We start from the raw sequence: 22036 nt of genomic DNA, 5'->3' as shown, positions 1-22036 counted from the left end.
CCATCCAACTCACTCCAGCAAAGCCCTTCTGAACTCCAAGGAGGCACAGAAAATTGCCGCTACTTAAATGTTTAGTGTTAATTAAAACTGGCATATTTGTTTTCAATCACATTTATGAGAGCGTGGAATTACATTTTTAAGTGTTATGTGTATACTTGATCCAACAGCAGTGCCTCAACTACAATCAAAGTACGTGGGACATTTATGTCCATTTTTACAGCATTTGGATCAGAATTTTATTATTTTAAATGATTATAAATGTTTATGGTGGCTGTAGCATCATCGGATTGTTACTAATGTTAACAGTGCTGGGGCGCCCAGAGCTGACTGTGAAGCATGTATCCACGTACAGCGTTTTCTCTGTGTGAAAACACGATTTTCTTCATACACTGTGACACACCTGCACTCAGACTTGGGCACTGCCTCTACTTTTCTGCACATCTCCCAGAGAACTTAGAAGAGTCTGGGGTCCAAAAAGGCATCTAACATTTTCTTGTTGCTCAGCAAGATGCGTCAGCGTGTGTACGCTGGTAAAAAACACTTTGCATCTGAAAAACGAGTGATTCTTGACTTGATAACACTGCCCTCTTCCAAATGTTTTTCATTCACGTCCTTCTACAAATCAGATGGTTTCCTGAACCCAAGGACATTCCCTGGTGAGCCACGGGATACTAAAATTATGAGTCTGGTAGAGAATAAAGCGGCTTCCCCAGGTAACCTCCTCTTCCTCCACTGTCTCTACTCTAACTGACCTGGTGTCACGGCTCTCTGAGCCTGTGTGCTGGCCCACAATGAGGTGTCACTGCCTCATTGTCACCCGCCTCTGTTAACCAGTCATGCATCCACCATCATGCATTAAGGACCCACCATATGCCAAGCACCGGTAAGGCAGCAGAGCACTGTGGTTAAGAGAACAGACTGTGAAGCCAGACTACTTATGTGACCATATCCTAGCTCCACCTGCTACTAGCTGGGGGGCATGGAAAAAGTTACTTAACCTCTCTGGACCTCAGTTTCCTCATTGATACAATGGAGACTAACTTAGTACCTACTTCACAAGGGTATTTTAAGGATTAGAACAGCTAACATGCATCTTTTAGGATAGCACCTAGCGCACAGACAATGCTCAATAAATAGTGCTCGTCTTGGGGATACAAAACTGATTAAGTAACCTACCCTCAGGGAAATCCCAGTCTAGTAAGGAAAGCAGACTGGAAGCCGTTACTTACAGCACAGGTGTTATGACAAAGGGAAGCACCGGGGGAGGATGTAGCTCAGAGCGCGTGCTTAGCATGCACGAGGTCCCGGGTTCAGTCCCCAGTAGCCCCTTGAAAAATAAATAAATAAACTTAATTACCTCCCCGATCAAAAATAAAACAAAAATCTTGCAAAAAAAAAGGGAGGGGGGAAGCACAGACAGAGCAAAATGTTTAAATTAGGCTGAAAGCCTTGGGAGAATTTCTACAGGGACCAAACAAAAAGCATGGAGAAGACATCACAGCCAGAGATGGCATCACGAAAGCCTGGAGGCAGAAGGCTGAACAACTGCCCGAGGAATGGCCAAAGCTCCAGCGCAGCGGGAGAGGCCGAAGCCCGAGGGGCTGATGATGACATGCCACCCTGAAGGGATGTGGACTTGAACAATAAAGTCAGAGGCTCCACCGAATAACTTGCATTTTGAAAAGATCGTTATGGCCTTAGGATAGAAATTGAACATGTGTCAGGCAGCTCCAAATTTCAACACCTGCAGAAAAGGAGAGGAAACCACCACCCTACGTGCTTTCCCATTATCTGTTGTCACCGCACCCAGTACGGCTTTGTCCGGGACCCGCTCCTTGCTCTGCCACCAAGCCAGCCTTAGTACCCTCAATGAAGTTTCCTCAAAAGAATGGCTGTAACACTACACGCGGACTCCAGATCCCACTATGAGTGCTACAGCTAAAGAGAACGTCAGACCATCCATATGTGATCAGCTCTACTAGAAAATTAGTAATGCGGCAGCCTTCATTGTTCTATTAAATTTTCCTCATTCATGATGTGAATCTGCCCAGAGATACAGATGAGAATCATAACTCTATTTTTAACTTCCCGTTCTTCCCAAGTGAAAACAGGTTAATTACATTTCAGAAGTAACCTTTTCCTTCCTTTAGATTGGTAATGGTGTCAAATAATTTCATAATGGATAATAAAATTCCCATTAGTGTTATGAATTATATTAGTATGAATCTTTTCCAAAGTCTTAAAATGTTTTAGCTGATATTTTAACTGGCTTAAAATTATAGGGTAAAGTACTTTTTAAAAAATATTCTCGCATGGTTCAATCCCGTGAGCAGTTAACCCCTTAGGTCAAGTTCTCCCTTATATATTTAGTAATTCTATGTTTGATGCCTTCTCACTTCCGTTCCTGTATATTTTGGAACAGATCTTTACATTACAAAGCCAAGACAATTGTCCAAGGAGGTTCCTTACAACTCAGAACACTATGAATACCTCCTAGAACAGTGCATGTTAGGTGCAGAAAAGAACTGCTCCCAAACCAAGAGATGAAATTTAAATGTCCTTTGCTATGAGTCTGTTTCTAGTCTCTCATTACAACTGCTACCTGTCCCTAAAAGCCATCCTTTCTCAACAAAATGCTGCCCTACTCAAACTTTGCTCCTCATGAGTCCCATGCCTCCCTCTGAATGTCACAAATACTCCGATGGCAGTTGTTTGAATTACTCTCCACAGCTCCGTGGCGTTCAAGTGAGTAGACTTGGACCGTGACCACATGACTGCAAAGCATTTATCTGAGAAGGAAAAACTCAGTCAGCCCCTAAGACATTTAATTCCTCTCCATGACAAGTAACAAGATATATCAAACTTTTTATTAATGTTATAGAATCAATATGGTGAAGCTAGATCCTTAATGTTTTGACCTTAGTGGTAGGCTGTACTCATTTTTTTCTTCCTGCATAACAAGTTACCACAAACTTGCAGCTTAGAACACACAGTTATCATCCCACAGCGACCATGAATAGGAGTCTGGGCAGAGCGTGACTGCATCCTCCACTCAGGGTCTGGCAGAGCTGCAGCCGAAGTGCCACCAGGCTGCATTTTCATCTAGGGGTTCAAAGGGGGAAGAATCTGCTTATAAGTTCATTTAGTTGTCGGTGGAATTCATTTCCTTGCATCTGTGTGACGAAGGGACCCGGCTTCTTACTGGCTGTCAGCTGGACACCATGCCACGCATCCTTAGGACAAGAGGCCAGCACAGTGCCCTGCCACATGGCCCTCTCAGTAAGCTGCTCACAGCGTGGGTTTTGCTTCTCCAAGTCCAGGAGGAGATTCTCTTCCTTTGATTTGTTAAGGTGATGTCTTGTATAACAAATCATAGTCACTGGAGTGACACCCCACCCCCTTTGCCATATTCTATTGGTTAGAAGAGAGGCATAGACTCCGCCCACACTCGAGGGCATGACTCACTAGGGTTCACCTTGAGGGTGTGCCCCACACACAGGTGCCTGAGCTACTGCTGTCTTGCCTGGGGTGGATACATAAGGGGCTACAGAGTACGAATAATCTTACTGCAATTTTATTCATCGTTGGGGATTTTAGTGCAAAGTTGTCAACACAGCACCTGAAATAATACTATTTAAAAAGAAAAAAAAATTAGTCTAATTGGTACACCTCCTCCTGGGTCTTGAGACCCCCTGCTGCAGTCTTGAGACACACCGCTGAGGCTTAAAAATAATTGCGAAGGCCTGGCTTGGGCATTTTTCAGAAAGGCAAACAGGATTTTCAGAGCAGAAGAGCACCTTGTCTGCAATGCCCGCCACTTATCTTACTTAAGTCAGGCTGATGGCCCTGAGCTCAAGCATAAATGGATTTCTACTGAGTGTGTCTGCAGCTCCACCTCCTTAGCATGTGTATATTTTCTGCATAAATCTACCGAGGAGGTTCTCAAAGAGGTTAAGCCTGGGTGTCCAGGCAATGCAGCCCTTTATCAAGAAATCACTGACAAGATTTTCCTGGTTAAATTCAACTATGGGCCACAGCAAGAATAAATAAATGAATAATTTATTCTTCACAATGTAATCTGCCAGCATAAGTCCTATTTCTCAGGAATATCTGGCAAGTTGACAATGATATGTAGGACCATGTCTGCTCTGGGATGTACCACGACTGAAATTTTAAGAATTTTGCACTTCAGAACGGAAAGCCATTAATAGAGCACAGTGTTGACATGCATGAGTTTTAGCTTTGCCAAATGCAATTCGAGGCAAGAAGGGAGTACCAGGAGCCTTACTTTGCAGCTTTTAACATAGGTTAAAAAAAAATTGTGCTTAATTTTCACCAGTGTGCAAAAAGCAATGATTCAGTGTTCCTTTACTCTCGTCAAAACTCCTTTTCACTCCTAACATTACCACTGGTCAAAACCAAGCTAAAGGAATGCTCAGAATCATCCGAGAAATCTACACAAAGACGTGAGGCTATTGCCACAACGATCAGATAAAACCAAAGCAGAACCCGCAAAATATTTTCTTCTATAAAAAAGAGTTGTGGGGAGGGTATAGCTCAGTGGTAGAGCACATGCTTAGCGTGCACGTGGTCATGGGTTCAATTCCCAGTCCCTCCACTAAAAAAAAAAACTAGAGTTGAACAAACGTTCTGCTTTAATAATTTAGCTATTATGATAAAAGTGGGAGGAGAAACATTTAACATTTATTTTTTAGATAATTATTTCAAATATCTCTAGCACATCACATATGTAACTAACGGTAACAAGAAAAACGAACCAATACTCTGCAAGTTGAACATCTCTCCTCCTCCCTTCCTTTACTCACTCGGTACCAGCAAGTCTGCAAGGGTCTCTGCCGGGCACCTTGGAAACTACAGTCGTGAGTCATATAGGATCTTAGCCCAGCAAGTTTATGTAATGTGATGTACAAAATATGTACTCAATTCTAATGTATACTAAATTAAATAAAAAGTGGACCAATGATGTAATTCCCCTGAAATATGTAGATCAGTATTGACACACACACTATTGCATTTCAAAGAAAGACTGGACAAGGGTTAAATGCCTATTGCATTCTTTTCATTTATTTCTTACCTACTTCTTCAGGATGTGCCTATTATTAGAGACCAAATGTATGTACAATCCTTAGTGAAGAATAAATGATGGAAAATAAATGATAAAATAAATTTTCATTTTACTAAAAAAATTGTTCCCAAAGGCTGCCTTCAGTATGCAAAGTCTACCAAAGCATTTACTGATTCTTTATTTTCATCCTCTATTTTGAGTTATTTTTGAAACCAATAGTGGAATCTTGCTTTCAAATAGTTCAATACAGTCTTTAAAAGGAGATACAGGGTAAAGTCAGACTCCTGCGTTCAACTGTCAGATAAATCCGAGACGGGCTGGTTCCTTACCTTTGTGAAGCTGGTGTGTTGGGTGGTGGGGCGTGGGAGACTGCGGAGGGGGCAGGAGAGAGGTTGCGAAGCGGCACCAGCTTGGAGCACAGCACAGTGGAGGTGAATCCCTTTGTGCACCCTTGGGAACCTTCCTTAACTTCTCCTGGACGCAGCTTTCTTTCACCTGTAAAGTGGGTATAAACACTACTGCAGAGGTAAATACCAAATGGGATAACGTATTTGAAGCATTTTGCAGCAGGGAGGGCATTCAGAAATGGTTGCTCGTTCTTCGCTGATACGTTGAGGGTAACAAACCACCCACCTCCCAGGCTTTGTAGAGCCGCACTGATGAATGCCTGAGGACGTGCACAGGCACCGCACCTGAGGTCCAGCAGATGGTGAGACAGGTAAATGCTACAGGTAAATGCACGTGCGTGTGTGCATTCACGGGCGTGCACGTGTGTCTGCCAAAGTGAGTATGTTTATTTGATTTTACTTCCCGAACCGTTATACAGACTGGGAAAGAACTAAATTGCTACGTTGGGAAATGCACAAAATTAAAAAGCTGGTTTGCCACATGTCCCACAGTCTACCTGGTTGATATAACCTGATAAGATCCTAGGAGTTCAAGATTTGCAGATACTAACTAATATACATAAAATGGATAAACAACAAGTTTATACTGTATAGCACAGGAAACTATATCCAATATCTTGTAGTAACTTATGGTGAAAGAGAATACGGAAAACGAATATATGTATGTTCATGTATGACCGAAGCACTGTGCTGTACACCAGAAACTGACACAACATTGTAAACTGACTATACTTCACTAAAAATAGAAAATTTTAAAGAAAGATCCTATTTCATTGCATTGTAAGCAATGCCCTGGGAAGCTGTGCAGTGGCCACCATCTAGCAGAAAGCCTGCTTTCATTTTTTCACCTTTATAGCATCTTCCTCCTGACTTCATCATCACGCTTTGGCTCTCTCCCTCTCCGTGGGGTCCAGGTGCCCACTCTGGCTCCTAATCTCCTCAGGTCGTTTTCATTCCCTAAACCTCTCAGTACAACCCACATTAAAATTAATGCATGAACATTTGTTAATTTGAATAATACATGAGAAATCTACTGCAACTTCTTTGACGTTGGTTTAAGATATTTTCAAACTATTAATGAGTCAGATCTTCCTTCTAAAGGCCTCAGTCTTGGGAAGGCAGCATCCCCCAGTACCAGCAAGTGTTCTCCCCTCGAAAGTGAGAGAAGCTGGGGAGCTGAGTGCTGTGCTGATGACACAATCTATCAGCAACGCCAGTTTCTTGAAGCACAGACCTGAGAGCTGGCTGTCGTCACTGTAAAAGACTAGAGTACCTAATATGTTCTGTGCTGATATGTAATAAAATAAACCTTAATTTATAGAGCTCTGCACACTATCTCTCTTTGCTTTGGTCCATCAGCCAATGTTCAAGCCCATATTGTGAGTTTACCCACCATAGAATATTTGGTCTATGGACAAGAGAGTTTTCTGATCTTATTTTATCATTAGTTTATTATAAGCATCGTCCAAACTAATTACTGGTCTGAAGATAATCTCCCACCTTCTCTGCCTTTGTATTAGGGAATATATAGATTCTGTTACATGTTCCAGAGGTCAAAAACAGCAGTGTCCTTAGTAAAGCAGAAGTTCACTTCTCTCCAGGCACAGGTGGGGAAGGCTGGTAGGGCCTTGCAAAGTCATCAGAAGACCCAGAGCCCTTTCCATTTCTCCGCCTTGCCTAGGTTTCCGCCCTCGGTCACATGGCTCAAGGAAGCTCAGCTCCAACCCACCTTCTGAGCAGCAAGATGAAGAAAGGGAGCGAGAAACAGCAGCATCCTCCTCCCTTTAAAAGTAATTTTTAGAGTCACACGCATCCTAGCTCCTCGCGTCTCACTGGCCGGTGCCTGGTCACGTGGCCACACCTCGCTGAATGGGAGACTTGGAAATACAGTCATTGTTTCAGGACCCAGAGGCACAGCTCCATTGTGGATAGAGGCGGGATGATAAAATTAAAAGGCAAAAAAAAAAAAAAAAAAAAAAGTTGATCATAAAAATTTGAGCTTTACAAATCTCTCTTCAATCTCTGTTTTGCTAGCAATACTGACTTTTCTAAAATTTTATCTATTCTTGAATGTCAACAGGACACGCATTCTCCTGATTTTTATTTTTATGATTTTGGGATTTGGGAATTTTTTTAATGTAGCATTTACCTAGAGGGAAGTTATTCAGGAAACTTAAACCAGATTTTTCTGCTTGAGCCTACAGAGAGGAAAGCTTTTTACAGATTCAGTATTAACACTGCTCATTTGTATATATTAACCTCATGAGATACCATCACCCCTTGAAGTAAGGAAAGCAGAAAACATGACCTCAGTATTTCTAGCCAGAGAGAGCTGGTGTAATGAAAAGTGCACAGCTTAGGGTCCCCAAGGCCTGGGGTGTGGCACTGAATCCTCTTCTCAGCCATGTGACCTTCGTCAAGTCAAGTAACCACTCTGCAATTGCTAACAAAGGTGCACGTGGAAATCGGCATGCTCAAGCTACTGCTTATGTTTTTAATGGGTGAATATAATATGGTGTCTAATGGGACTATTGCTTTAATACTACAGGGAACCTGCACCAAAAGGGATGTGTGTATTTCCTTAAAAGCAAATTCAATAAAAACTGTCGATACGATCCTGCTGTAATCAGAATAACACTAACCTGAGTATCAAAACTATTTCCACCCCAAACTGTGGTCTTTTTTAGCAGTAGGTGTCTCATAAAACTGCAGGGTCGGCTTCATGCTTGCGGTGAGCTATTACTGTTTCTGTTTTTCATGATGGTTCAGAATGGGGGAACCATAAACGTTCATTCTGGAAATGGGCTACTTTCACTCGTCTCCTCTTTCCGTGTCAAGCCTGAAAATCATTAAAGATGTTGGTTCTATTTCTGAAAATTTTGTACTGTGAACAAATGCATCAAAACATAAAGTGATAAAATAGAGTAATCATCCACTAGATACATATTTATGAAGAGACAACCATGTGCCAAGCTAATGGGAACTATAAATTAATGGTCTAAAATATAGTAACATATGAGGCACCTGTTCTCAAAGAGGTGACAGGCCAGTGGGCGAGACCATCACATAAACACAGAGCTACAAATGGGCACAAACATGCGTAGCCGGGGGACAGGTGCTGAGATGGGGCCACCACCTGCCCTGGAGTGGTGGCTTAGAGGTGAGGGAGGAAGAGAGTCAGGGACACAGTGTAACATGGTGCTTAAGAGGCAGCTTGGGCTCTGGGCTCAGAAAGACTGGAGTCAGAATCACGGCTTTGCTGCGTGGTAGCTGGGTGGCAGAAATGAACAATATTACAATTCTTAATAATAATATGCTAGGTATCTGTCTTTATGTTACTGTTTCCGAAGTGTCACCACCTTTTCAAGACGCAAGTATGATCCAACTAAGGAAAAAGCCTGCCTCATGTCTCTCTTACTTTTAAATTTCCAGTGAGCCTGCCTCTGCCCCTGAACATATCTGACAAGCTGCACATGGTACCAGAGATGAGAGCAGCAGAGACGGATAAAGGGATGACTGAAGATATTTCAAAATCCCACTTAAACCTTTTTCTGGTGAAAATATGCGAGGAAAAGCTTGACTATGAAATGAAATTCTTTCTTAGCAGATACTTTGAGGATTAAACAGAGAGTAAACATTTACCCTCTTTAACCTCCTACTGACGAGAAATCTAAAGTATGGCCAAATTAGTTTTGGACCAAGCAGTGCACAATTCCTGGCATGTTTTTCCTTTATCACAACAAAGCCTGAGTTGTCTTGAAGGGACCCCCTGGGCTGTGAATGCCAGCATGTAAATGAAGCAGAACCACCTGGAGTCTTTAAACTTGAGGCTTGAAGGAGAGAGAATGGTTCTCAAGAATAAAGTTTGTCCTCATCAAATAGCTACTGCTCATCAAACCAGGGAATGCCAGAGAACGAGCAAACATGAAAAGGAAAATCAAGGCTGTAAGAGTTTAATCTTGTCAGTCCTTCATCCTCTGCCCACTTTTCAGAAAACGAGATGGACAAAAGAAAAAGCAGCAAAGAATCAATAATTTGTCTTTTCCCCGAAAGAAACAGCCTTTGAAAGCCCATTCTGATTTTGGTATATAATGATATTCGGGCTTTCTTTTCTTGCTCTTGGTTTGGGGAGTTTTGTTTTTGGTTTTTTCTTTGTTTGTTTGTTTCATATTAAAGGAATTGTTTTGTTTTCTTGAGCTTTTGTCCCTCAAGTTCATTTCACCCATTTCAGTGTGCTGTAAAACTGACTAAACACTGAATAAATTCAACTAGGAGTTACCAGAGGGTCCTATTTTCGACAGTTGAGATGACAGGTACTAAGGCCTTGTGCTCATCATGGGGGGATTGACTCCTCCCCAGATCTTCCTAAAGAAAAGCCAGCCTAGCCTCCGTGAGGCTGCAGCTCCCCATGCACCTCGCGTGGTAAATCATTTCAGGAAAGCAGGATGTCACACATCTGCTGTTTTTATCAGCACAAAGGTAATTCGAGGCTAAAGAAATTACATACTTGAATCTGACTCATCTCCAAAGCAAGAAAAATAATGTCAATTAAGCCATTGATTTTATTTTGTATAACAACATTTTGAAATATGGGCAAGGGTAAACATCTTTCAGAAGGTTGTGTTTGCAGGTGTTTTTTTATAGGCCACAAAACTGTTTTGGTCTTTGACTTCAAAATACATGGTACATTTTTATTTGACAACTCAAGGATAGAAAATAAAAACTGCTTTGGTCTAATTGAATTTAATGATTTACCCTGTAAGTAGTAAGATGAGTGCAGAAAAGCTGGTGGTGGAGATAACGGTAAAGGTGGTGATGGTGGTGGTGATACTGGTTTTTAAACAATGAGTTGGCTTTTTTTTATTTGAAAGTTAGGAAATAGAAAATGAACCAGAAAAAAAGCAGCAGGCCTGGGTTACTGTGGAAATTGACAAGACTCAAATTTTGCATTAGAAACACTTCGCAGAGCTAGGTAGTCTAGCCAGAATGTGATCTGTTGAGAGCTAGAACATGATATTTCTATGAGAAACATAGATGAAACAGCATCCAAAGAACAAAATCCTGGAAATATTACAACGGAACCTGTGTTACAATTTTATTTATTAAATGTATGATCTTGGACAAGCTACTTGACCTCTAAGATCCATTGTCTACTCAGCAAATGGGAGTAACAGTACGCACCTCAAGGGTTGTTGGAAGGTTTGAAATAATGAATAAATGTAAAGTACTCAGCCCAAAGAAGCACTGAATAAATATCAATTTCCTCTCCTCCCTTCCATTTTCCCTTGAGCATTCTCATTTTTTTTTTCCAGTTGAATAGGACTATTTTGATACAAGGATTAAATGTCTGGGAAACACTAAAGCCCATATTGAATAATCTCACAAACAAATTCAATATGAGACCGATCTTCAATTGCAAAGCCCTTTGTAAGCCACAGACACATAAGACTTAATATGTTAAAAGAACGGAACTTCTTCAGAGACAGGTCTAATGCACAGCTAGATATTGGATTGTCTCTGTTCTATCCTATTCGATACATCACCTCCATCATTGGTTCAATCAACATCTGCTCTCAAGAAGAAAAACTGATTAGCTATTGCTTCTTAATAACATATGAAGCTTCAGTCAGAGTCACTAATTTGGAATTAAAAAAGCAATTTTTGGTGTAAGTAACACTTACTCTATCCCTTTCCAAGAGAAGAATGCCTCATCTAATAGCCTGTGTCTCTGAGATAAATGAATGCATTAAAGCCCTTAACACCCCTTTGATGGACTACAAATGGTCACAATACAGGACAACATTTGAACAGTAATGATTTGTGCTTTCTCCTTAAGTGTAAGCTGATTGCAAAGGCTCCTGGACCACACGGAGTAAATAGCTAAAGGGTCATGAATCTTAATAGCTTCCAAATCAGAAAGATCTGCAACTTACACACTCTGACTGGAGTGTGAATGGAATGTATAAATATTAATAGGTCTGGCAGAGCCTCTGAAGACAAGCTGTCTAAAATTTCACAGCAGAAGATTGAAGTTGCAGTGTACGGAGCAGACGTGAGGCTCCCGCCTGGAAATGAACTGTCAGCGTGTGTGTAGATACATTTCTCCTGATGTGCTATTTAATATTTGGTGCTGTCTTGACACCCAACAACACTACGCACTGATACTTAACTCCAGTCCATGATCTGAGATTATGAACTTGCAGACCAGGCTCACCTCTGCAAACACTGGGACAGAGCATCCTAGCTTGCGGGTCTCAGGATATAACATTGAAATCAGCACTCAGTCCCTGCAAGACTCTAAAACGATACTCAGCTCCATCACCCAAAGACTTGCTTGCTATTGGGATCCACCCTGGTCCTACAACATCCTGTTCTCAGTGGACAGGGCACATGGGCACTGATAGATCTAATCAAGATAGATTTTGTGATAAAGAATATGAAAATGAATATATATATATAACTAAATCAATATGCTGCATACAAGAAACTAACACAACGTTGTAAATGAACTGTACATCAATTAAACAATTAAATAAAAAGAGGGATTTCAGCTTTGTGTTATGAACAGTACAGGGAAGAGCAATTAATGAACATTAGTGAAAAAAAGACAGCATAAAGAATAAAATTCGCTTCTAAATAAAGAAGTCTATGTTGAACAATAAAGAAGTTCTTGTCTTTACTAACCCATGGCATCTGGGACAGCGTAAGACCTGTGTACTAACTTTTCTATACTTTTTCCTAAAGCCAGAGACTGTCTAGAACCAGGTATGCAAACCCTGCTTTGCTATTCACAGAGTAAAGGAAAGACAGGAAGAACAGAAATATGAGTTCTTCTTAGGAGTAGTGAAGAAAATTGGGTCAAATTAGAAAACAATCCACATTTTATTTCAACATTTGTAAGGGAAACAAAAGTGCATGAGGACATTAGTGTTTGTATTGGTTCAAGGATGTTTCTGTTTGTATTTTCATGAAGAGAATGAGACAGTGATTTGAAATGCTTCTGCCTTTTGTTCATCTTGCACAAAAGCAAAGCCAAAACTTTCTCCCTTCCCTCCAAAAAATAGTATGATCATTATCTGTCCTCAAACGAGAGAAGTAATGAAGCCCTCAAGACAAAGCAAATACTCATTTGGTTTAAAGATTTATGCGTTTGATTCCTGTTAAAGATTTATCAAAAACTGGTCTTCACCAGTGTGGGACTCAGAGAAATTACTTGAGATTTGCTAGATTTTTCAAACCAAAGGTTGTCATGGACAGTCAGACCAACAGTCTCATCTACCACCTTGTCACTTAAAGGCAACTGAAAATGAGTAATTACTGCCCTAAAACAATTCACTCTGAAAGCGAAATTTGAATCTAAACAATAGTCTTAGTGTAAGAATCATGATCGCCCCCAGCTACATTGGCTGAGGCAGGTCCCAGGAGGTGCCGTCATCTGGTCAGTTATGCGCTGCCTTTCCTACAGGGGGAGCTCTGTTTCATAAATAAATGAGCTCCTGGAAAACTGGGCGCACGTCAAACCTGGTCCTTCCACTTAGCTCCAGATATATTTTGTTTTCATCTCCAATAGGTCTTCCAATGAGAACTATTCCTGACACTGTAATTCTAAATTCCTCTGTCTTTTCCCTCCCTCCTCTAGCCTCTCTGATAAATTGTGGACGAACCCAAGGGACTCCACCGTAAAACTTTCATAAAACTAAATAATCCTTTAATAAAAATCAGCCCTTGATTATCTGCTTGCTATATGTGGCTTTTTTTTTAAAGCTGCTCCATATCTGTGTGGCCATGTATCAAGGACTGGGGTTTCACCAGCAATTTTCAATTTCCCAAGAAAATTCCAAGTTTACTAAAAAGAGAGAGGTGTTCTGTGGGAGCATGACACCAAGAACAAGCCTGGTTAGCCCACGGGTGGCAATCAGAATCCTAGAGTGATTAGCACCTCAGCCGTCCCCAAAATTACAGATTTGTATCATTAGATTTGCACTCCAAAGCTGTCTCCTTTCAGCCTGCAGCCTGCAGATAAAAGAACCGTCCTTGGCAGTCACTGTGGAAGGCTTTGTGTGTCAAATATGGCCATCCAGGCTCGCAATGTCCTTCTGTTTTTTATATTCCCAAACTTTATTTTTGAAATACCTGTCTTTATCCCCCTAACTTCTGAAACTTGCTCCTTTCTATCTGAAGGATGCGAAGGGCACAGGTGTCATTTTTATCCCCAGGTTTAGATTTCTTGACTCTACAAAGACAACTTTAATTGCAACTTTATATGTGGCCTCTTTCAACGTGTACAGGTGCCCTTGTTCAGGATATGGTTGCTAGAATGAAGATTTGTAGATAATATTATGCTCTATTTCTTAAAAATATAAAAATTAGTGGTCTATTAGCACAGAACTGCATTTCTGAAATTTATGATGGCAGGTCTGTGTATCCCAAACAAAGGTGTTCTTGTGCTGAGGCACTTTCAAAGCCTGCAGAGAACCACCCTCAGCTGAATCACACTTTTTGCCAGTTGCCCCAAATACTCCCTTGGTAGGCAGGCTTTTCACCCCTGCACAAGGCAGATGCTTCGGCAGATGGGGGATGAACTGATAACCGGCTATAATGAGTACTGAAAGCATTAGACAAGCTCACAAGTTTCCCACACCATGAAATAGTTTAGGAACACTGAACGAGGTAAAATGTCATACTGCACGGCGGAGCTGAAGCTTTACATTTGGAGGCATGTGAGGGTCTGCTCAAGGGATCCCAGCTGATAAGCTCTATTAATTTACTTTTTTATTTTCCTGTTTTAAATTGGCCAGAATTCAGCTGAATGTCTTCAGCATACCCCAAGACACTGTGGAATCAGGGTGTAGAATTGTAAACTCACTTGGTAGGCAAAGGGCAAAGGAACACAGACCTCTGCTGTTCCTCTAGCTGACCATTGTCCTGTAAACTCCAGAATAGGCACAAAAGTGACTTGACTGAAAATTAATTATACTTACACATCTCAATATTTTTAGAACGTATTTGGACCAGAGAGTTTCCAAGCTGTGCCTCTTCTTTGTATTTTTCAAAATGTACATATTAAAATACCCTTTACAGAGTGCTTTCAAGCATAATGTTCAAGTAGAGAAATACACTGGTTTCCCAGAATAAACCATTAAAACAGTCCTCAAATGTCTAGGTCATACTACAGGGCCTATATTTACATATAAATTAGACCCAGCACATCAAACAGAAATGTCATGACTTCTGGATATTGTCATCAAATTCTGCACAAAATCTTTATATTATTCACTTTAATAATTAACATGCCCGAACCTGCATTTATCCTAATAAGTCATCCTAAGAGCATAAGATATTTCACAATACTTAAGATACTTTGTTATTGTTGCTGTTAAGATATTTAACAGGTTTTTTTCACCTTAAACATGGTCAGAAGAAAGTTTAATGATTTTCCCACATTAAGTAACACCAGATACTTATAAGCACAAGGTACCTCAGTTTATCTCAATTTTACAAAGGAGGAAACTAAGGATCAGAGAGAAGAAATGATTTCTCTACCATCACATGGCTAAGACAGACAGAGAAGATCTCCTGTTTTACTCAGTTCAGTCAAGCAAAATAGCCAAAAATGTGGAAATACAAAAACATAACAATTATTTCTAAAAGAAAATTGGAATTCTGAAATTTGTCAAAATCAAAGTCAATTCTACTAGATGCGAATAAATGTAGCATCTAAAATAGTATCAAACAGCGTGGTATTGGCAAAAAAACAGACATATGGATCAATGGAACAGAACAGAGAGCCCAGAAATAAACCCACACACTTACAGTCAATTAATTTTGATAAAGAAGGCAAGAATATACAATGGAAAAAAAAATAGCCTCTCCAGCAAGTGGCGTTGGGAAAACTGGACAGCAGCATGTAAATCAATGAAGTTAGAAGACTCCCTCACACCACACACAAAAATAAACTCAAAATGGCTTATAGACATAAAATATAAAACACTATAAACCTCCTAGAAGAAAACATAGGCAGAACACTTTCTGACATAAATCTTAGCAATGTCCTCCTAGGGCAGTCTACCCAGGGAATAGAAATAAGAGCAAAAATAAACAAATGGGACCTAATTAAACTTATAAGTTTTTGCACAGCAAAGGAAACCATAAGCAAAACAATAGCAATAACTTATGGAGCAGGAGAAAATATTTGCAAATGATGACACTGACAAGGGCTTAATTTCCAGAATTTATAAGCAGCTCATACAACTTAATACAAAAAAAACAAGCAACCCAATCCAAAAAATGGGCAGAAGACCTAAACAAGCAACTCTCCAGTGAAGACATACAAATAATAGACACATGAAAAAACGCTCAATATTGCTAATTGTCAGAGAAATGCAAATCAAAACTACAATGAGGTATCATCTCACACAGTCAGAATGGCCATCATTAAAAAGTCCACAAATGACAAATGCTGGAGAGACTGTGGAGAAAAGCCTCCTACACTGTTCGGGAGAATGTAGTTTTGGTGCAGCCGCCACAGAAAACAGTATGGAGATTCCTCAAAAAACTAAAAGACTTACCATATGATCCATAATCCCATCATTCTAAGTGAAGTAAGCCAGAAAGAAAGAAAATACCATAAAATATCACTCATCTGTTGAATCTCAAAAAAAAAAAAAAGACACAAATGAATTTATCTACAAAATAGAAACAGAATTACAGTTACAGTAAACAAACTTATGGTTACGGGGGCAAAGGGAGTAGGAAGGGATAAATTGGGAGCTTGAGATTTGCAAATACTTACTACATATAAAACAGATAAACAACAAGTTTCTTCTGTACGGCACAGGGAACTATATTCAGTATTTTGTAGTAACCTATAAAGAAAAAGAATGTGAAAACAAAAAAAATTTTTAATAAAATAGTATCCAGAGGGTCATCACTAAACTGTCATTGCAAAAAGCTATAACATCCAACTGATTCCCTTCTTACTAAGAAAAAACATTTATGGTCATCCTCACAGTGTAGTTAAAAATTAAAATAGTCTTTCAATATCATTCTTAATTATATTAGACTATCCTAAAGGCAATGTTTATTTTGACATGAATGTTAAAAACAAATTTGGCCCAAAAACAATATGGCAAAGGAGTGGGAACATGGAGATGGAGTAAAAGGTTCTTATATCTATGTCTTAAGAAAGGTCATTCAAGAAAAAGAAAGAGGCTGGAGGAATAACTCTCCCAGACTTCAGACAATACTATAGAGCTATAGTCATCAAGACAGCATGGTATTGGTACAAAAACAGACATATAGACCAATGGAACAGAATAGAGAGCCCAGAAATGAGCCCACAAACTTTTGGTCAACTAATCTTTGACAAAGGAGGCAAGAGTGTATACAATGGAATAGACAGTCTCTTCAGCAAATGATGTTGGGAAAACTGGACAGCAGCATGTAAATCAGTGAAGCTAGAACACTCTCTTACACCATATACAAAAATAAACTCAAAATGGATCAAAGACTTACACATAAGACAAGACAAAATAAACCTCCTAGAAGAAAATATAGGCAAAACATTATCTCACATACATCTCAAAAACGTTCTCCTAGGGCAGTCTACCCAAGCAATAGAAATAAAAGCAAGAACAAACAAATGGGACCTAATGAAACTTACAAGCTTCTGCACAGCAAAGGAAACCATAAGAAAAACAAAATGACAACCTATGGAATGGGAAAACATTTTTGGAAATGAAACTGACAAAGGCTTGATCTCCAGAATATATAAGCAGCTCATACGACTCAATAAGAAGAAAATAAACAACCCAATCCAAAAATGGGCAGAAGACCCAAACAAGCAATTCTCCAAGGAAGAAATACAAATGATCAACAGGCACGTGAAAATATGCTCCATATCACTAATTATCAGAGAAATGCAAATCAAAACTATAATGAGGTATCACCTCACACCAGTCAGAATGGCCATCATTCAAAAGTCCACAAATGACAAATGCTGGAGAGGCTGTGGAGAAAGGGGACCCTCCTACACTGCTGGTGGGAATGCAGTTTGGTGCAGCCACTGTGGAAAACAGTACAGAGATTCCTCAAAAGCCTAGGAATAGACTTACTGTATGACCCAGGAATCCTGCTCCTGGGCTTATATCCAGAAGGAACCCTACTTCAAAAAGACACCTGTATCCCAGTGTTCATAGCAGCACTATCTACAATAGCCAAGACATGGAGACAGCCTAAATGTCCATCAACGGATGACTGGATAAAGAAGAGGTGGTATATTTATACAATGGAATACTACTCAGCCATAAACACGGACAACATAACGCCATTTGCAGCAACATGGATGCTCCTGGAGAATGTCATTCTAAGTGAAGTAAGCCAGAAAGAGAAAGAAAAATACCATATGAGATCGCTCATATGTGGAATCTGAAAAAAACAAAAACAAACAAACAAAATAAACAAAACAGAAATACAAAACAGAAACAGACTCATAGACATAGAATACAAACTTGTGGTTGCCAAGGGGGTAGGGGTTGGGAAGGGATAGACTGGGATTTCAAAATGTAGAATAGATAAACAAGATTATACTGTATAGCACAGGGAAATATACACAAGATCTTATGGTAGCTCACAGAGAAAAAAATGTGACAATGAATATATATATATGTTCATGTATAACTGAAAAATTGGGCTCTACACTGGAATTTGACACAACATTGTAAAATTATTATAAATCAATAAAAAATGTTAAAAAAAAAAAAAGAAAGGTAATTCAGTGATATGTTCCAGGAGCCTTAAAAATATTCATTCCCTTGACCCAGCAAATCAACTTCTAAGAATGTATCCTAATTAATAATTCTAATTTTGAGACAAAATTATTTGAGCATAAATGTTTACTAATGTATTATTTACAATAGTGAAAACTGAATAAAACCTAAACGACAAAACATAAAACAATGATTCCACAAACTGAATTAATATATCTAATGAGTAGACCATGTAGTTAAGCAAAATGGTAATTTAAGTATACTGCATAATAGCATGCAATGCATATGGTATATATTAAGTTTTTAAAAGATACAAAAATATACATACAGAATGCAATATAATATAAACAATATCATGTAAAACTTACTGAGAACAGATTGGGAGGCAATTGACAAAAATACAATTAAGGAGTGAGTTTATGAGAGAGTTTCTATTCTTCTATTTTTAGGCATTTAAATTTTTTGTAATTATGATATTTGAAAATTATAAATCTTTTTTAAAATAAAGGAAAGGAAAGGCCACTTTTAGTTCTAGTAATGGAGAACTCAGTAATTAAAACCAACCCCTTTGCTGAGGACAATAAAAAGTTGAATCAAGTATAAAAACATTGGCTTGAAGGCATCAGAGACTTGACAAAACAGTGAAGAATAACTGAACTCCGATCTTGGAAAGCATGTAAATGTAAAGAAGTGAGCTTTTCCTTTGGATCAACTTTTGCCTGAGGACAAATTCCAGAAGAGGCTGCTGAATGCAACCCAGAACTGTCGACAGTCTCTTCACCTAGTGGGATAAATCAGGAGTCCAGATCTGCTGAGTTCAGATAAATCCGTAGTGTCTTGGGCTGGAATTCCAAAGACCTGCACCGTATGCATAAGGGAAAATTGTAAGTAAGCCAGCCCTCCTGGGGTACATACAATCAAAGATGACCAGACATGCAAAGCTAGGAGACCACATGAACAAAACCCAGCAAAAACAACGGAGTGAAACAGATGTACAGAAGCTCCAGATATCAGAGTTTTTAAAGTAAACCTGCTTGCCATGTTCAAGGAGCTAAGAGACAAAATTTCATTTTCAGCAGAAAGAAACTCAGAGAATACAGCAAAGATTTAAACAATAACCAAAATTATGAACTAACAGATTTAGTAGCCTATTAGATACAATCAAACAAAAATTAGTGAACTGCAATAAAAGTCAGAAGAAACTAACCAGAATAAAGCACAGAAGACAAAAGAATAGAAAACGCAGAAGCAAGTGTACGAAGCAGAGAGAATACGTATATTCAACGTGCATTTCGTTGGAGTCCCAGAAAGAAAGGAGGGGAAAGGGCAGAAACAATGTTAAAACATAATAGCACAAACTTTCCACACCTGATGAAAAATATCAACCCATAGATGTAAGAACACTGTCCGGAAACAGAATGAAGGAAAACTCAGGATTTTGCTGATTCGGTTCTCATACCAATGCGCTGTCCAACCTTGGGCAAGGCATTTTAATCTCCCTAGATGTCTGGTTCATCACATGCGAGGAAAAAAAAAAAAGGCACTGGATTGATTATATAATGTCTAACAATTTATCAAATATGTTTCTAAGAATAGCTATTATTGTAAACAATAGTCTTTATTATATTATAATCTTAGAGAGATTACACTGCACAGAAACATATCCTAAATCAATCGGCAGTGTTACAAGCTTGCATTTCTACTGGTCTGTAAAATCCTACTGCAGACATCCTTTGGATTATCCAACAAAACCAGGTTATTTTATCTTGAAAAATATTAACAAATCATATGCTACCGGATGCCTCAGATGAATAAGAAGCAATTTCTGGCCTTTAACGGAGTAACATAAATTAGAATTGTTTATTATACTGTATTACTGTCAACTGACCAAGAATTAGGCTAAGGTACACAGAACAAGAAAGTTTTGATGAAAGAAATCACCAAACAATATAGCTAACAGCATAAATATAAAAATAAAAATATGATTATGAAATATTCCAAATTTATCTAAATTCTGATAGTCAATTTAAATATAAAATTATAAAATTTATCAGTGTCAGTTTATTTACAGTACCAAGTTGTCAACAGAAGAACAAAAACTAAAATTACAAGAATAGTAATGTTTCACCAGCAAATGATTTAGGACAACTTCCACAATCCTTAAATCATCTCTTAGTCTTTAAAAACGATAGAGGAAACAGAAAAGAAAAAAAAAAACAAACAGGCAGAAACCACAAATAAATGCTATCAATATTCTACTTGCATGCCACAGGCAACATGGCTTTTTTATGTGTCTACTTAAATAAGAACTGTGAACCAAGAATTCAACACATTCTTGAGCTAAAGATAGGTAAAATATCTCTATAATGAAAGCTGGCTAACTTTCCACTAAACTAGTTTTTTTCCCCCATTTTTCTATCATCTTTTTTTTTTTTATTGAGTTATAGCCAGTTTACAATGTTGTGTCAATTTCTGATGTACAGCACAATTTTTCAGTCATACGTGAACATATATATTCATTTTCATATTCTTTTTCACCGTGAGCTACTACAAGATCTTGGATATATTTCCCTGTGCTATACAGCATAAACTTGTTTATCTATTCTATATCTACCTGTCAGTATCTACAGATCTCAAACTCCCAGTCTGTCCCTTCCCACCCACCTCCCCTGGCAACCACAAGTCTGTATTCTATGTCTGTGAGTCTGTTTCTGTTTTATATTTAAGTTCATTTGTCTTCTTTTTTTTTTTTTTAGATCCTACATGTAAGTGAGAATGTCATTCTAAGCAAAGTAAGCCAGAAAGAGAAAGAAAAATGCCATATGAAATCCACTAAACTAGTTTTAACATTTGCTGATCCCTTATGATCACTTCTTAGAGCCATTATAAATAAGAAACTTATTATATGTTGCATTATAAATCTGGAGAGAAATAGAAATAGAAATCCTACCTGATTTCTAATATTTTATGAAATGCATATTGAATGCTTCTCTCTGGTAAACATCAGCAGGGTCAACGTATAAGTTATTCCCTAATATTCAGACTCATGCTGTGAATTTTAAATTCTGATTCCATCGTTCATGTCTCTCTCTCTCACCACTGGCAATATCTGTTCAGCCCATCCCCATTTCCTCTGATGATAAGGAGATTGAAATTTGGCATTTCCTGGCTTTCCTGAAGCACTGAATTTGCCATATCCGCTCCAGGTCCAGTAGGTCTGACTAATCATGCAAATTTGCAAAAAATTAAAAAGTTCTGCAAAATGTCTGGACTAAGTTCAAGAACACTGGGTTGTCTCAAGCTAATAATAGTATCACGGGTAGGGGAAAGCATTGAAGCCAAGCAGATAAGCAGGGTTAGGGTCCTTTAAAGTCATGTATGTAGAATCTGGTTCACATGCAGGTATCGTCTATGCAAACCCACATGCAGCCCTGCAGGATCAGTAATGCGAGCAGCTGACATTCAGCAGCAAACCCAGTGTGGTTGCAGCGGGCTCTAATTCCGCACTTCATTCCAGAACGCTACCCCTGCCAAGTAGCGTGCTTAAGGGGAAAAGTCAGGGATCGGTCCTCTCAACTAAGAATAGTTCACATGTAAAATGAACGGTAACAAGTTCAAAGCACTCAGGTAAACCCCGTAGCAGTAGCTGGCACATAAAAGTTGGGGCACTGTACACGTGGTCCAAACCCTTGAGGCCTCAGGGGGACTGGCTGGTTCCCTCCTGACTGCAAGGCACCGTGCCTGCAGGGGGCGTTGCTGGTGAGAGAGTGTCTCAG

The 22036-nt window shown here is 39.2% G+C and overlaps 1 long non-coding RNA gene across 3 annotated transcripts in view; it reads right to left on the bottom strand.

Annotated features, from left to right (window-relative positions):
• Window positions 1-22036, bottom strand: part of LOC106729320 — a 55469-nt gene that overhangs the window by 17234 nt on the left and 16199 nt on the right. For 2 of the 3 annotated variants that reach the window (XR_004324562.1, XR_004324561.1), the window contains 6 exons: window positions 19629-19767; window positions 19042-19118; window positions 16286-16358; window positions 7223-8332; window positions 5416-5581; window positions 1230-1327 (listed from right to left, as the gene is read on the bottom strand). This is a non-coding gene — a long non-coding RNA (uncharacterized LOC106729320). Of the gene's footprint in view, window positions 1-1229; window positions 1328-5415; window positions 5582-7222; window positions 8333-16061; window positions 16115-16285; window positions 16359-19041; window positions 19119-19628; window positions 19768-22036 lie in introns of those variants that run through there. The other variant, XR_004324563.1, reaches the window with a different exon arrangement.

This window comes from Camelus ferus, chromosome 12, assembly GCF_009834535.1.
Source record: "Camelus ferus isolate YT-003-E chromosome 12, BCGSAC_Cfer_1.0, whole genome shotgun sequence".
In the NCBI taxonomy this organism is placed as follows: Eukaryota; Metazoa; Chordata; class Mammalia; order Artiodactyla; family Camelidae; genus Camelus; species Camelus ferus.
The sequence above is the reverse complement of the archived record's forward strand: the minus strand, read 5'-3'. Positions and strand labels throughout refer to the sequence as shown.